Source organism: Dipteris shenzhenensis, chromosome 17, assembly GCF_047967505.1.
Source record: "Dipteris shenzhenensis isolate YYH24624 ecotype China chromosome 17, Dip_SZ_1.0, whole genome shotgun sequence".
Classification (NCBI taxonomy): Eukaryota; Viridiplantae; Streptophyta; class Polypodiopsida; order Gleicheniales; family Dipteridaceae; genus Dipteris; species Dipteris shenzhenensis.
Window position 1 is genome coordinate 34,517,092 of NC_141612.1, and position 16,165 is coordinate 34,533,256.

The window sequence follows — 16,165 nt, forward strand, 5'->3', positions numbered from 1 at the left end:
AATTGTAATTTGTGGTTAACTATAGATCCTTATTATGGCTTTGTTTTGAGGGACTTGTTATGGGGAAAGTTCAACATCCAGTATGTGAGTTCAAAGATGTAAATGTAGTTGGGAAGTGAATCATGAATGAATCGAAAAAAGGTGGAGAAATTCACAGTGTAATAAATCTTCTATTGGTAGGGTATTAGCTTCTTGATTTTCTCATTTCGTAGAAACTAGCCAAATACAAAATGTCTTTTAATATAGATGGCCTCTTTGTTGGTAGCATATTTTTTATGTTTGACCTATATTATATTAGGCATATCTTCTGTTGAGCATATAGTCTCCTTGCGTGTGTGAGCACGTGTATTGCTTAGGTATAATATGCAGTAGGTGTTCTATGTTATAGCTAAGACAGTGCACTATGAACCATATATTTATTTTTAGTAACATATGGCCTCTTTCTTGTTGATACTATAGTGCTTTATCTTATATGTATGTGTATATGTACATGTATAGGTGTGATATGCACATACATACATGTGTCTTATATGTGTGTTTGTGTGGGGCAAAACACACATGTACATGCGCACGTGCGCACACATGCAGTTATATACATACATGTTGAAACATGATGTAATGTTTTGTGTGGTCAACCAGTTACAAAGAGTTACATGGATTTTTGGCACTTGAGAGAATTTCACTTTAGTAAAATAATCTCAATCTAGTAAGGCCTTTCATGTTTCCCTTACGTAAGACCTTAGGTGTAATCCTCACATTGACATCTTGATTTCTATCTTAGAGTTGAGAGAACTTAACCTCTCACAAGGCCTACTATGCTGAGGAAACATTTACATAGATACAATTCTCTTAATATTCATAATCTTTGTTTTGCTTCAGTGACGTTATGTATGGTTGGTTAGGAATTTTGAAGCTTGAATGCTCCATGGAGGCTTGGTAAACTACTTGGGGATGGATCCCCAAGATACATAAGTGTACATTGTAAATATTCCCCCTCGACATCCACCTCAACTAGGTCCTAGTGTCCCAAGGAGTTTAATTTATAGATTTAGAAGCTCTAATTGCATGTACGTAAGGGATTTCTCATTAGAAAAAATCAAATTCAAACCAAAGAGGGGCATGAGGCACGATAAAAGTGGAAAAACATACAAAAGTTTTGTTGCAAAATACAATTGCTAACTCATTCATAACAAAATACCCTTTCCCATTCTAAGAGATTTTTAATCATTCACTATTTACCACTCTAAAATATTTTTAATCATTCACAACAAGGAGATCATCTTCCACTCTAAAAAGTTTTAAACCATTCCCAATTATATAAAACTATCTATCATTTTAAAGATTTGAAATCATTCACAACTATAAAAAACTATTGACAACAAAGATGTTCAAGCATTTACATGGTTAGGACTTCTTCTTGGTAGTGTCTAAATCCATGGCCAAGCCATAGAAATGAACCTTCTCCACACACACTTGTTTCACATTACAACAATTCTTGTACATCTACAAGACCTTGTGGTCATGCGTTGGAGCTTCCAAGAGACTGAATCCATGCACAAACATCACAAGTACTAGTCTACTAGACATTCTTAATTTCAAGAGAAGGGAGCCAAACATTTGTTAATTTGGTTGCATGCTCCGTATGCCCTAGTGATGCCCACCTTCTCTCCTATGGAATCCCTTGGATGGGCATAGTTGAATTCCTTGTCTTCATTAGTGAGATGAGGATCATGAGTATGACTAGAAGATTTAGTGAAGCTTTTGTATCATTCAACAAGTGTACATAAAAAGACAATTGAAATAATAAATTGTGACACGATATATATTTGGTTTTCGATACTACGATATTTGTGGGCTTGGAGCTTTATTTATTTCTCCTTTTTTGGTATAAGAAGGATCTCTTGAATCTCTTTAAAGAATTGCTCACTTACAGCGTGGAAAATATTTAAACATGAGAACTATGTTAATACTATTATGTCAAGTTGTCCATCTAGTCCGGTTTACATGGAAAGATAGTGTCCATGTACTTATTAAGTTTTAATATGGAGTCTTGCCTTCAAGATTCATGCTCATTAGATGATGCATGTCAAAATTTGATGGCAATATCACTCTACTTATGGTTTTAAGAAAGTGCCGCACATTCTATAGGTAATGATCAAATAGAACCAAGGCGGATCACGATTATGGGAGACTTACTATGTAGAAGTGCAACCTTGCGTGTGGTGAGATAGTAATAAAGGTTTCATTGCATGCAATACTACTGACTTTATTTTTATTAATATAGAAAACTATTTTGTAGGCATGGTAACTTCCACGAGTTGTTACATATATTGACTCCTTTAGTAGTTTGAATAATGGTTTAGTCCACTTGTTTCAGTTCAATATCTAGTTTCCAAGATATTTTTTTAAAATTTTGCTTGCTTACTATTAACATGAAGTAATTAGATTCTATCAAATTGGTGAGCCTCTAAATAAAAGAGAATTATAATGCATGCTTTGTAAGTGTGTTCATATCTCAAGTGTTTCCAAATAGCACGAGTGATGTTTGCATTAGGGGAGTTTTGGGGTCTCAAAAGTAGAAGGATCGAATCTCCATCCTTGATCAACACAAAGATCTAATGGACAAGATGAGAGAAAAATGCGCTTCAATATGAGTCATAGATTTGCTAGTAGATCCAAGGGAGGAGATGAGTGCAAATGGCGCTTTAATTTGGGCCCTAGATTTGGAAGTAGATCAAGGGATGAGATGAGGGAAAAAGGCGCTTAAATCCGAGTCCTTGATTTACAAGTGGGCAATGGCGCTTCAATCCAAGCTATCAAATAGGCGCTTCAATCCTAGCTCTCCAAAATGCGCTTCAATCTCTATCCTCCATTAGGCACCTCAATCTCAACCATTGATCTTGGACTTGAATCAAGGGCCCATATTAAAACCCACCTTTCCTCTCTTAATGGGGCCTCACCAGAGTTAAATTTTGCCTTTTGGAGCCTACCAAAGTGCATCTACCATCCACTAAAGGCATCCTAGACATTTGATCTATCCACCATCCACCTCCATCCAAAGGCTAAGGTCGCCTAATTTCAAAATAAAGGTACCCATGTTAGTTGAGTCAATGCTACAAGTCCCTTAGCCCATGGGTTACCATAGTAGGTTCATTTCCAATTAACTTAATCCATTCCTTATGAGGCCCTTTCAAGACCCCAAATCTCCCCTAACACATTGATTTGAAATATTTCTTATCCCTTTCATCTAATGTTTTCCCATAATTACATTTTCTTTTACATTTTAGTTTGGATGCATTTTTGAAAGCCATTCTTGCTTATGAGATATAAGATTACTTGCACTTGAGTCACACCACCAAATACTTTGATCATTTCTTGAATTCTTTGGACTTTTTGCCTTTGAACTTTATCAAATAAGAATCTCATGTTGAATTTTTTTTTCTTGGGGTTGAATTTGATTTTGCTCATTGGCAAAGTTAACAAATTCTCTCTAATGTCATCGTGGATTTTTGTTTGTATTGTGCTGTCTATTACTAACATTGAGGTATCAATTTTTGTATTTGGGGTTTCAATGGTGTAGGAAACCTCCTTTGTTGGAGTTACCTCTACCTCTTGGATTCCATGTTTCTCTCTGGTTCGAAGGACCATGATGTTGTTGTGATACAGATTATCCTTGGTAATTGTTGGAAAGTGTTGTGGTTAGTTCTTTTTGGCATTATGTCTTCTAGTATTTATTCTCTCTCTCTCTCTCTCTCTCTCTCTCTCTCTCTCTCTCTCTCTCCCTCCCCCCCTTGGTAATTGTTGGAAAGTTATGTGGATAGTTCTCTCTGGCATTATGTCTTCTAGTATTTGTTTTGACTTCTCTTTGTCTTCTTGATAATTTTTGGTTAGCCATGTGGATGGTTCACTGTGGCATTATGTCTTCCAGTATTTGTCTCTCTCTCTCTCTCTCTCTCTCTCTCTCTCTCTCTCTCTCTGCCATGGATGCCACAAATTGCTCATAATTCTTGTGAAGATCATTTGGTGCAATTTGAACTAGCCATTCATTTTGTGTTTCTTGGCCAATTGATGTCAACTTTTTTATAATGTCTAAGTTGGATGTAGTTTGGACTTATTGCATGATATCCTCTTTGCATTGCAAGTTTTTTAAAGATTATGATTCTTGATGTGTTCTTTGCCTTAAATCTGTTCTCTATTAGGGAAATAGGGAATTTTCAAATAGTTTGGGAATTCCCAATATGGTTTAAGATTTGGCTACATGGTCAAATCGTAATCGTAATCCCTTACTTGAAAGTGGAATTTTCCCTTAACACTATATTGGGGTATCCTACTAAGTCCCACGTTTAAATAAGGTGTGAATATTTGACCATGTATCTAAATCTTAACGGCTTCTTTGAGAGACTTGGAAGATTTCGAAATTCTCTAATATAGAGTTAAATTCTTTTTATGCATTTTGTTCTTTAATGCTCTTTGTGCATTCATTGCTCATATCTTTTCCTTCTTGATTGGGATCATGATCTTGATATTGAAGTTGGTTAGATCAAGTGCCAATCAAGTTCTTTCATCCGAGTGTGCTTGCTTTTCACAGAGTTCTCTTATTTTATTTGTTGTTAAGGATGATGTTTATGTTGATGCTCATTGACAATGTTGTATAGCTTTAGTATTCATAATATGAACTTGAATAGTCAATTTGTTGTTTTGGTTTAAGGAAACGGGTTCATTATGAGTTCTTGTCATATTTGATATTGAAAATGCAAATTGAGAATTTTTAGGGCTTTTAAGTATAGCTTTTATTGTAGGAAACTTACTTGTGAAGACAATATTGGATTTTGTTTTGTTTTGATAAAGTTATGATCTAACATACTGCTTAGAACATGTGCAATGGTTAGCCTTGGAAATGATGTCGAAAAATAATACTTATGACTTGGAAAACTTGTCCAAAACTTGGGTGTTTAGTATGTGAAAGTTGAGATTTGAATGGGTCTAGAGGTCGGTCCCGAAATAGGTCACCGACACACATTAGAATCGTGGCGTAGAATAGAGCAACTAACCTATGTTCTCCGTTCGGCCCAGAGCCATCCAATATCATCTGGGGCTCCAAACGGGCCTGCAGCCCGAGAGTGGATTGCCCCGGGAAATGCTCCGTCTACCCTCAGTGCGGTCAGTCATGGGATGCCTTCCCGCACTTGCATGTAGCCTAGTTGGCAGTGTGCCAACTCTATCTGAAGCCGTCCAGCCATCAGGCCACACATGACCCCCATCTGGTGTCCAAACTAGGACCTATCGGATAATCGAGCTACTCAAATGCCTTCTCCTCATATGGGGGGCTTACAAGTAGAGTTAGCTGGTTCCCGTGTAGTTACACGAGAGTGGAGCATTGATATCTAACACCCTCCCTCAATGTCCACCCGGAAGTGAACTTTTTCGGCTCAATGCCAAGTCGATGAAGATGCCTCTCTAGCAAGTCTCTTCCAAGAGCCTTCGTGAAGATGTCTGCAGCATTCTCTATAGTCGGATAGTACATCAAGTCGACCTCTCCATCCATGATGAACTCACGTACAAAGTGATATTGAATCTTAATGTGTTTTGTGCGAGCGTGGAACACAGGGTTCTTTGCAATTGTCATGCAAGTCTGATTGTCACATGATAACTGCGTAGGCTTGTTCTGTACTGCACCCATGTCTCCTAAAATCCTCCTCAACCACACTGTCTCACAAGAGGCAAAACATGCTGATTTGTACTCAGCCTCGGTAGAAGAAAGAGCAACTGTGGGTTGCTTCTTGTTGACCCATGACACAGCTCCAGATCCAAGTGAGAAACAGTAACCTGTCACTGATCTCCTGCTGTCCATGTCTCTTGCCCAATCCGAGTCACAGAATCCGATCAAGGTATTGCCCTTGGTATAGGTGATGCCATAAACAAGTGTGCCTTTAATGTATTTCAGCACCCGCATCCTTGTCCTCCAACGGTTCTCCCGAGCCTTATTAAAAAACCTGCTTAGTACACCAATCGCAAAACTGATGTCCGATTGTGTGTTGCACAAGTAAATCAAACTGTCCACAAGCCTTCAGTTTTTCGCTTCGTCCACCAGTGGTGATGAATCCTCGTTTGAGAGCTTCACGTCAACCTCCATAGGAGTGCCAACTGTCTTGCACTCAGCCATGCCAAATGCCTTCATTATCTCTCCAGCATACTTCAGTTGTGAAATGAAGATATGTTTTGGCTCTTGTCAAACTTCAATCCCCAAACAGAAATGCATTAGCAGTCCGAGGTCTGTCATTTCAAACTCTCTTCCTAGCAAATGCTTTGTCTGCGAGATCTTCTCTTCATGATTCCCTGTTATGACAAGGTCGTCCACATAAAGGACCACGATCATATATCTGCCTCCTTCTCTGTAGATATACAAATTCGCATCAGATGGGCTCCTCCTGAACCCGTTTTGTAGAAAGTAGACATCAATCCGCTGGTACCACGCTCATGGGGCCTGTTTCAGCCCGTAAAGTGCCTTCTTCAGTTTATAAACTTTGCCTTTTGAACCGGGGATCACAAAACCTGGTGGTTGTTTCACGTATACCTCCTTGAGATCTCCATTCAGAAAGGCGGATTTTACATCCATCTGAAACACGGGTCAACCCTGTGCTGTTAAAGCCAAAACACTGCGAATTGTGGTTAGTCGAGCTGTGGAAGCAAAAGTATTCTGATAATTAAAACCATGTACGTGTGCGAATCCTTTTGCTACGAGCCGAGCCTTGTACTTATCCAGCGTGCCGTCGAACTTGTACTTGGTCTTGTACATCCACTTGGTGCTGATTACCTTGCGTTTTGGTGGTCGATCCACAAGGTCTCAAGTGTTGTTCTTCATTATGGAGCCATACTCTGACTGCATAGCCTCCATCCACCTATCATTACTCTGTGCTTCTTCAAGACACTTGGGGTTCTTCAGCACGGATCACCTCTATCATCAAAGCGTAGTTGACCAAGTGTTTCTGTGCCCTTCTTTGCTTCTCTAATCTCTTGGATCGACGGTGTTCGGATGGTTCCACCTCAATGGCTGGAGGTTCTCTGTCGTCCAAAAGCTACTTTACCCACTTCGAAATGGCCGTTGACGTTGTTGTGCACGCTCTTCTTTCTCTTCTTTATCTTGAATCCTCCCAAGCACCATTGGGGGAGTTCGGTCTGCTGTTGGTGGTTGTACTGGATGGATATCCTGGTCCTGGTTGTCTGGGAAGGAAGCATTCTCCTCCAATTGATGCGGCTGTTCTGAGAAGACCACATCGCGACTTACTATTACCTTCTTGGTAACAGGATTATAGAGACGGTAACCCTTTGCCTCTTCACTGTAGCCTAAGAAAATACACTTCCTGTTCTTCGGTTCCCATTTGGTCCTGTTAGCATCAGGGACATGCACAAAACAGTCACATCCAAAAACTCTGAAATATGCAGCTGAAGGTTCCTACTAGAAAAATCCTGCAGTGGAGTCATCCCGTTCACAGCCTCGTGTAGCTACGATTCAGAATGTAAACTACCGTGTTACATGCTTCAGTCCAGAAAGTCTTTGGTAAATCTTTTCCTTTCATCATATTTCTGTCCATTTCGCAGATGATGCGCATCTTGTGCTCTGCTACTCCATTTTGCTGTGATGTATGTGGCAGGGGTTTCTGCCTCTTGATCCCATGACTTTTGCAGTAACTTTCAAATTCACTTGATGTGAACTCACCACCTCTGTCTAATCTCAACTTCTTCACCTTCCTCCCCGTTTCTTTCTCGACCATTACATGCCATTCTTTGAACTTACTAAAAGCCTCATCTTTAGTCTTGAGGAAGTATATCCATATCCTTCTACTGTAGTCGTCGATCAGCGTCATGAAGTAGTAAGAACCACCCAAAGCTTTCGTCTCCATGTTTTTGCAGAGGTCCGTGTGAACGAGCTCTAGAGGAGCCTTTGCTCTGCTGGCCTCTTTAGGAAAGGGCTACCGATGCTGCTTGCCCATCATGCAAGCTTCACATACATTGGGCAGATCTGTAATTTCTGGTAGGTGTGCAATCATTCCACTTTTATGCATCTCCTTTAAAGAACTAAGGTTTAGATGACCAAACCTCTCATGCCACAGCTTAGTGTTGCTCACATCGGCTCGAGCACTGAAAGCTGAGAGTTCGTAGATGTTGTTGCGCCGTGTACCTTTACCAATGACCTTCTCTTGAAGATCCAAAATCTGTGCGCCATTCTTATCGAAGTGAACTTCGAAGTGAACTTTGAGGTCTCGATCCGTAATCGCAAAAACGGACAACAAGTTCCTCTTGATATTTGGCACATAAAGAACATTGGACAACTATTTTACAACTCCATCTGACTTAAGAGCAATCGTACCTTTTTTTTTTTGCTGGATATTTTGCATCATTGTCGATTGCTACCAGGATGTCATTTCCTACCAGATGTAGAGACGTATACCAATCCTTCCGACTAGTCATGTGGCGCAATGCACCACTGTCAATAATCCAAGGTTTATCCGTAGGTACATGAACTGCCTTCGTGTAAATCTCCTTAATTGCTACGAACAGCTCTATTGGTATTGCCTGCGCGCTGTTGCTGGACTCTTTCTTTACTCCGTTCTTTTCAGCTGTAATCTTCTTCCGACACTCATTCTGCTTGTGCCTTGCCTTGTTGCAATAAAGCACTTGATCTTCTTCTTTCTCTTTTTATCATCAGAAGATGGGTTACCAGAGTCCTTACCCTTACCTTTCTTTGATCCAGTCGAGAAAGTCGAATCTTCTCCAGTCCTTGCAAATAGAAACACAATCTACTCGCAAATAGAAACACACTACCAAATCTTCTTGCTAGAGCCCAAGCTCTGATACCATGTAAGAAAACAATACAATGTTTGTGCTCAACAGATAACAGGATCTCGTATGCAAGAGAGAAAAGCAGATAGTATGGAGAATAAAAAACTTGATTACTGTAAAACTGATACAATAGATGGCGCTGCCTCCCAGCCGTGCGCTCCTATGTGCGAAGCTTCAATGGTGTGTTAGAAACAGTAGAGGACGGAGGCTGGATGCTAAGGAATCAGGGTTACTATAGCCAGTGATGATTATGGGCTTCACGGGCTTGCTCTTATACGTAGTTGGTTAGACTCGACCCAGTCGAGCCTAAAACGGCCGACCGGAGGTCGGTCTTGAAATAGGTCACCGACCACACGTTAGAACCGTGGCGCAGAATAGAGCAACTAACCTATGGTTATCGTTCGGCCCAGAGCATCCGGGATCATCTGGGGCTCCAAACGGGCCCTGTAGCCCGAGAGTGGGCTGACCCGAGAAATGCTCCGTCTACCCTCAGTGCGGTCAGTCATGGGATGCGGCCCCCATCTGGTATCCAAACCAAGACCTACCGGATAACCAAGCTACTCAAATGCGTTCTCCTCATATGGGGGGCTTACAAGTAGAGTTAGCTGGTTCCCGCGTTGTTACACGAGAGTGGAGCATTGATATCTAACATAGTTATGATTATACCTAAGTTGTGATTATTTCATGTCATGTAGATGACATGACTGCTTCTTCTCTACAACATGTCATTCATGTGTAGTTGGTCTTACTTGCAAGTGGAGAATAGAGTGATTTTGTCATTTCTTCCACCCTCAGTTGTTGGTGTCTATTGAGTCTTTGTCCCCTTGCTTCCTATGGTGGCACGTGTGCTGGCTTAGCTTGTAGTTTGCAATTATGTGCATGTTGTTTATGTTTCTTTGTGTTTGTGTGTTGTGTGATTGTTGTGTTTGTGTGTTGTTTGTGCTTCCTACAGGTGCACTTGTGCTTGCTTAGCTTTTAGTTTGCAATTATGTGCATGTTGTTTATGTTTCTTTATGTTTGTGTGTTGTGTGATTGTTATTGTTTGAGTGTTGTGCAATTGTTATAGTGTGCACTCGCATGAGACTATGTGTTTGCTTGCAATTATTGATTGCATGGGTGCTTGCTTTACTCTATGTGCTTTGTATTGTGTGTTGCAACATTGCTGGCTTGTGTTTTGATGCTCCACAAAAAACTTGAGGTTGCTCGAGCTTCCAAGAAAATAGATGCAAATACATTGCACAAGCTCATGACCCTTGTAATATCGATTGATGAACATTTTTGTCGTTGATAAAAATTTGTTGAATTAGTGGGAAATAAAGGTTTGCAACGCAAATGTCAAGAATCTAGAGCGCCTTCGAGAAAAAATTTATCAAGACAGGAGAGGAATCTCGATGAAGCTCAAGCTTTCACTATCTTAGACAGCCTTGCCGGTTGTTTTTGTGTGAGCCATGGTTGAGTTTTGTGATATTGGGTGTTGCTTGTGTGATTAGTATGTAGTGTGGACTACTTATGTTTATATCACAACGGTGTGAGTGGGTGAATTGAATCTATGCATGTGCATGTGCTTGTGTTATGTATTCTTTGCATGGTCAGGTTTACTGGTTACTTCCTCCTTATCTTATCCCCTTCTAGTGGGTTTGTTGTGGTCTCTATAATGGATCCTTGTACCCTTGGTTGCAACAAATTTTCTAGTTGTAACAACCCTCTACCTTAATCCGTTTATAATCATTATGTAGCGACAGACTATCATTAGGCAAAGAGGCTTGCTTTATTACAATAATTTTCAGGCCAAAGCAAGGCATCCTGGAGTGTCTAGTCTTGATTTGTCGATTACTTGTAGTGGTTTCTATTAGGTTGTGCTTGGGTGCGACCAAAGGTAGAGAAAAATATTGCTATCTTTTTATATCCAAAAAAATATTGAAGGTCTCGTTGGAGCATGAACCAAAATACCCTATGAACCTTGTAAGCTCTTTCTCTCTCAAATGAATTGAGCTGTCCATTAGTTGGGTTCTAAGAAGTCAAATGTGGGAGGACTTAAGCAAAATGTAGGCGACATCACTCTCTATGAGATGAATGAAAGGGATGTGGGAGTGCTACACATGCAATGTCTCATGTAGGCTAAGATATGTGAGGATAGAGTGCAGAAATCAATGCCCCAATGGTAGGCAATACATACATATATTCTAACATTCATTAAGAGTATAGGCCCCATTGGTACTTGAGCTCTAATACCATGCAAAGGTGAAGAGGAGACAGGCTGCGAGTGAGAGAGGACCTACAATGTACATTTCTTTTAAAAAGGAAAGATAAAATGGGGTCAACAACCTACCTGTAGGGTTAGGGTTACGGTTTTTCTATGCTCCCTTTTAAGGACCTATCTAGACCTTAGTAAATGGTGCAGTTTACCATGGCAAAAAGACATATCTATTCGTGTGTTAAACTCCTTGATGGTGATATTATATGTGAGACTTTTTAAAAAGATTGTGCTTTTCTAAGTAGTATTTTCACCTCGAGAGTGTTTATCATGACAATTCATTTATTTAAGTATACCTAGATTGAAGAAAACATTTGGTAGTTGCTAAGAATAATATATATGATACATAGCAACTTAGTTGCGCTTCCTACCTTAGGTGCACTACAATCTTGAAATCAATTTCTTGGACAAAGTGCAACCATCTTACACTTAACAACAAGGTGTCTTGTTTGAAAGGTGCTTTGTTAGTTAGTTAGTTTGTTTTTGGGTTCAAATGCTACTTATGAGTTTGCTTTACTAGTCATTTAATAGTTTTGATTGATTCAAATAGGTTACCTTGTGTAAACGAGAAACAAACCTTGTTATCCTACATCTCCTTGCTGAGCGTAATATTTTATCCAATTAGCTTGGGGTGGAACTAGAGCTATTAAAAATAGTGATTTGCATGTTTTAGTTGCATCGTATTTATTAGGTCTCATAATTGTAAAAATATCAAAACATTCAATAAAGAATATTTTGTGAAAGCCATGGTCCTTTTTAAGAAACAAATGCTTTGCACTTATGATTAGATAGTTGACGTTAATGGATGCTCTTGCCAACTCTGAGAAAAAAGTGTGGTGTTTTAATACATTCTTTTGATAGAAAGGTTCACCTCAGAGGATTGAGTTGCTAACCAAAATTACACGAATTGAAAAGTAAACGTTAGGCCTTCACGTCGCTAACCAAATCTACACTAATTGAAAAGCAAATGTTAGGCCTTCTTGTGTGTTCAATAGTATTATATTTCTTGGTATGGCTTTGTCACTTGTATATGGGAAAATCATTTGTCATCCAACCAAGATTATTTGCAGTGAATTAGAAATCCTCAGGAGCTCTAAGAACATCTCCATGTAATATTAGATACTCTACTATCTTGCAAGAGCTAAAGGTACATTGAAATGGGTGCTTCTTTCGTATCTGACTTTTCTCTTTTGGGCTCTTATACTCTACAAGGTCTTCAACCTTGAATGCTTTAATTCTTATGCATCATCATCATTGGGGAACAAATGTAAGTCGTCCTTAGCGATAATTAGGATGCTTTCTTGTTCACCTCGTACTTCATGGGTTTTGGTTTGTTTGTTCTTTTTCATATTGTAGTTGTTCAATCATTGAACATCCAATTTTAAAGGCACATGTGGACTCTTGTTATCTGGACAAGTCCAACAAAACATTCACAATAACATCCATAAGTAGCTATGTATCCAGAGCTTACACTCTCTCTCTTCTGGACATGCATGTTAATGTCCCAATAGTTTATCAAGCTAAGATAAGGGAGCTCAACTTTGCAAAATTTTGTGTTTAAGAAGTGATAGTAAGCTTAATTATATTGAACTAAAAAGCAAGTTGAAGGGATTTATGATGAGATATATGAATGCTAGTTACATGATCTTTTGTTTAGATTTTGTTGTACATCAGAATTCAAATCACTTGTGTGTGTGTGCGTGCACGTGCGCGTGTGTGCATTTTTACCCCAAAAAAAAGAGTGTGTGTGTGTGTACATACATACATACATACATACATATAAAGACCTTAAATGCTAGCTAGGCACTTATAAAGGATAGCTTTATTAATTGCATTGAAATAGACCGAGCATGGAAGTCATAGGCAAGGGGAGTGTCAGTACATGAAACACAGAGTTTAAGCTAGTCCATGAAAAGAAAATGAATTCTGTTGGTGATTTTAGGAAGAAACTATCACTTGGATATAAAGATGCATGTTAGTTTATACGTAAGACAATTGGATCTAAAAAGCACATACAATTCACTCCTAGTTTGAGATAGGTCTCTAAGGACTATATATCTTTACTTTAATGAAACACGTTAATGGAGCTTTCAAGACTGAAATTGGGGCATAACTTTGTTTGTGAAAATAATTTATTATTGAGATGTGTGACCATGCAAAGGAAAGTTGAAATAGTTAATGCGTATGTATGAGAAGATTGATTGCACGTACCATTTCTGAAATTTGTTTGCCTAAACAAAGGATCTAGTGGTGTGGCATTTGCATCAAGGCTAGTTGAATCTTTAAATATGTGAGAATTAGGTATTCAAGAAAAGAAGCAAGTCAAGATGTGCAATACGATCCTTTGTTGTGGAAGAAGGTTTTATAGAGTGTAGGTTGCCATGCTTATAAATGATTGGGGCATCCAATGAAAATATCTTCTTGTGTTAAGGTTTAAGATGTATCTTATATGGCTTCGCCATCATGAGTATGCATACAAAATCACTACTAGATTTCTTCATGGGCATTAAAAAATCCAGAGAAAGTAATTTGGCAAGTACACAAGAATGTTTTAGAGGTTTTCTAGATGTAGTTGGAGTTGTCAAGCTAGAAATTGTGCTTGCTGATTAATATGTGAAAGGTATCCAATTAGGTTGGTAAGTCATTAACACTTCTATCTTCTTAAAGTTTAATATTATAGAGATTCTTGATAGAGTGCTTTGACATAAATGTGCATCACTTGAAAATGAAATATTTTTAGTTTATTAAAGATTTTACACTTACATATATGAAGGATGTTTTCATTGTTGCAAAAAGGAGTGACACTTGATGCATGGAATTTATCTAAGTTTTTGCACATGGATTAAAAATTATAGGGCCTTGTTTGATTTTGATGTTAATTTCGTGTTTTTCTTTTGCTAGGTTAGAATGAACATATCAATATTTGGGAGTCCTTGAAATCGTGAAAAAGGTGGGTTAAAAAGTTTAGTACATCATCTCTCTTTTGTGAGATTTGGAATTGTGTTGTATGAAAAGGTTTGAACTCGAGTAGTTTTGAGCGGATCCACATGATATTCATTGAGTTCTTGAGACGTTTTCCAAGTTTAAATAGGGTTAGAATTTTCATCTTTTGCAATGTAAAAATATTTATAATTGAGTTCGATAAGTGTCATATCGTGATAAAGTTCCAACGATTGTTTGGATTGACAACCTAGAGTATGTTTGCAAGTAAAGAATAAAAGTCTGTTGTTTTTGTATTGTAAGATTTTGAAGTTCTAGTGGGGAGTATTGCTTTCAAATGTAGTAATTTGTGCACGTGCACGTCCACCCATACGTGCACGCATGCATGTGCATACATGTGCATGCGTGCGCGCTTGCGCACGTACACATTTATAATTAAAGAAGAAGCCCAAATGGCAACTACTTGCTTTCAAGTGTAAAAATAGGTCCGTCATAGATTCTTGCTCCTTGATAGAGACATGTATGTGGGATGTATCAATTTTTATATTTCTTATCGTTCATCGTGTGCGTGTGTGCGTGTGTGCGTGTGTGTGTGTGTGTGTGAATCACTTGATTCTAGAAGAGGGCGTATGTTCCAAAAAGTTCACTTAATATTTTTTACTTACATGTTAAAGATTTAATAGAACTTTGGAATTACATTGTTTGTTGTGACACATGATTTATGGTAAGGTAACATAAAGAAAAAAGTATTCGGACATAAGATTTTTGATTTGGAGCTTATAATGCCATGTTAAACACATATAAGAAAGTATATAATTTGTAAATTAAACACTAAAACAACCTTATAGGAAAAATTAGGTCTTAAAACTTTGGATGTACATGAGACTAAATAAAGAATGCAAGACTTAACAATTTCTCAAATCATGCAACAAGTAACTCACTAATGAACACATTATGAAGATGCCTCATGTTCACTCTTCCAGCAAACCACAAGGAAGGTACTTCATATATTATAAGGAATCTTATTGGCTTTAGTTTAAAGGTAGTAATGTTACCATTTGAGTTGGTTCTCTTTTTGAAAATCCATGTCCATTTTTACCCCTTGCCTCGCCCTTTATCCTTGGTTCTTACTTTACCGTTGGTCATTACCAATTAATTCCTCATCTTCAATTTTTAAAAAGTATGGAGTCCAGCAAACATTGCCTGCTCTTTTTGGTTTTACCCTTGGTCACTAGTAATTCACTTCTCAAGTTCATTCGTGACTTAATGATGTGCTCAAGCAAATAGTCCTCTCTTCTTTCTTGTAGCTCACATGAAGTGCAAATTGTTTATTGAAATTTAGAGGAAATCTCTTTATTACATAGCACATATTAAATGTTATAGTTATGGATTGAAGGGCATAATATAAGGATTTCTCTAATGCAACATACCTTTTGTAGTGTGTTGGTCTCATCATGTAGATTATCCTTACATAAAATTGATGCACTCTCTCTCTAGTCATCCCTTTAGCTAACCATTTTACATTCACTTTAGACTTATTGTCATTTAGGTGTGTAATTGCATGTCTAGCTTACACTCATTTTTGTTGAAGCTTATCTTGTTGAACTTTAAGGACTTTGTCGACATGATTTAACTCAAATAGGGATGCTTTTGTAGATTGCAATGTATTGTTGTTTCCTTGGATTTATGTTAATTTTATCTTTTTTTTTTTAAATGTTTGGTCAATGGACCTTCTTCTTCTTTTTTGCTTGATATTTTTGTAGTTGCATTGATTATTATGTGGTTATGATGTGGGTGATTGTAAATGTCAGAGTGAGACAATTCAATCTTGAAAAGTGAATTGGTGGTGTTTTAGTGCTCTTGTATATAATCTATGAGAATTCCATCAACAAATTAAGTTAGTGATGGTGAGAGGCATACAAAAATATGATTATGGGTTGTGAGACGAATGAGCAACAACGGTGTGCCATTGGCTAAAGACAATTATGCCTTTTCTTCTATGATAGTCTATTACGGCCCTGTAATTCTCAATCACATATCTTGTGAGAATAGTTTGTTAGTTGGCCTGGTGCACATAGGTGTGCACGTAAGGGTCGTTAGAGTTGAATATTGGATAATCTGTATATAGGG

At 38.2% G+C, this 16,165-nt stretch overlaps 1 protein-coding gene across 1 annotated transcript in view; it reads left to right on the forward strand.

Annotated features, from left to right (window-relative positions):
• Positions 1–14,239, forward strand: part of LOC147892026 (flowering time control protein FPA-like) — a 59,429-nt gene extending 45,190 nt beyond the window's left edge. The window contains exon 7 of the mRNA XM_087388053.1: positions 13,997–14,239. The gene's annotated coding sequence lies outside the window, so the exon portion shown is untranslated. The remainder of the gene's footprint in view (positions 1–13,996) is intronic.
• Positions 14,240–16,165: the final 1,926 nt, after the last annotated feature.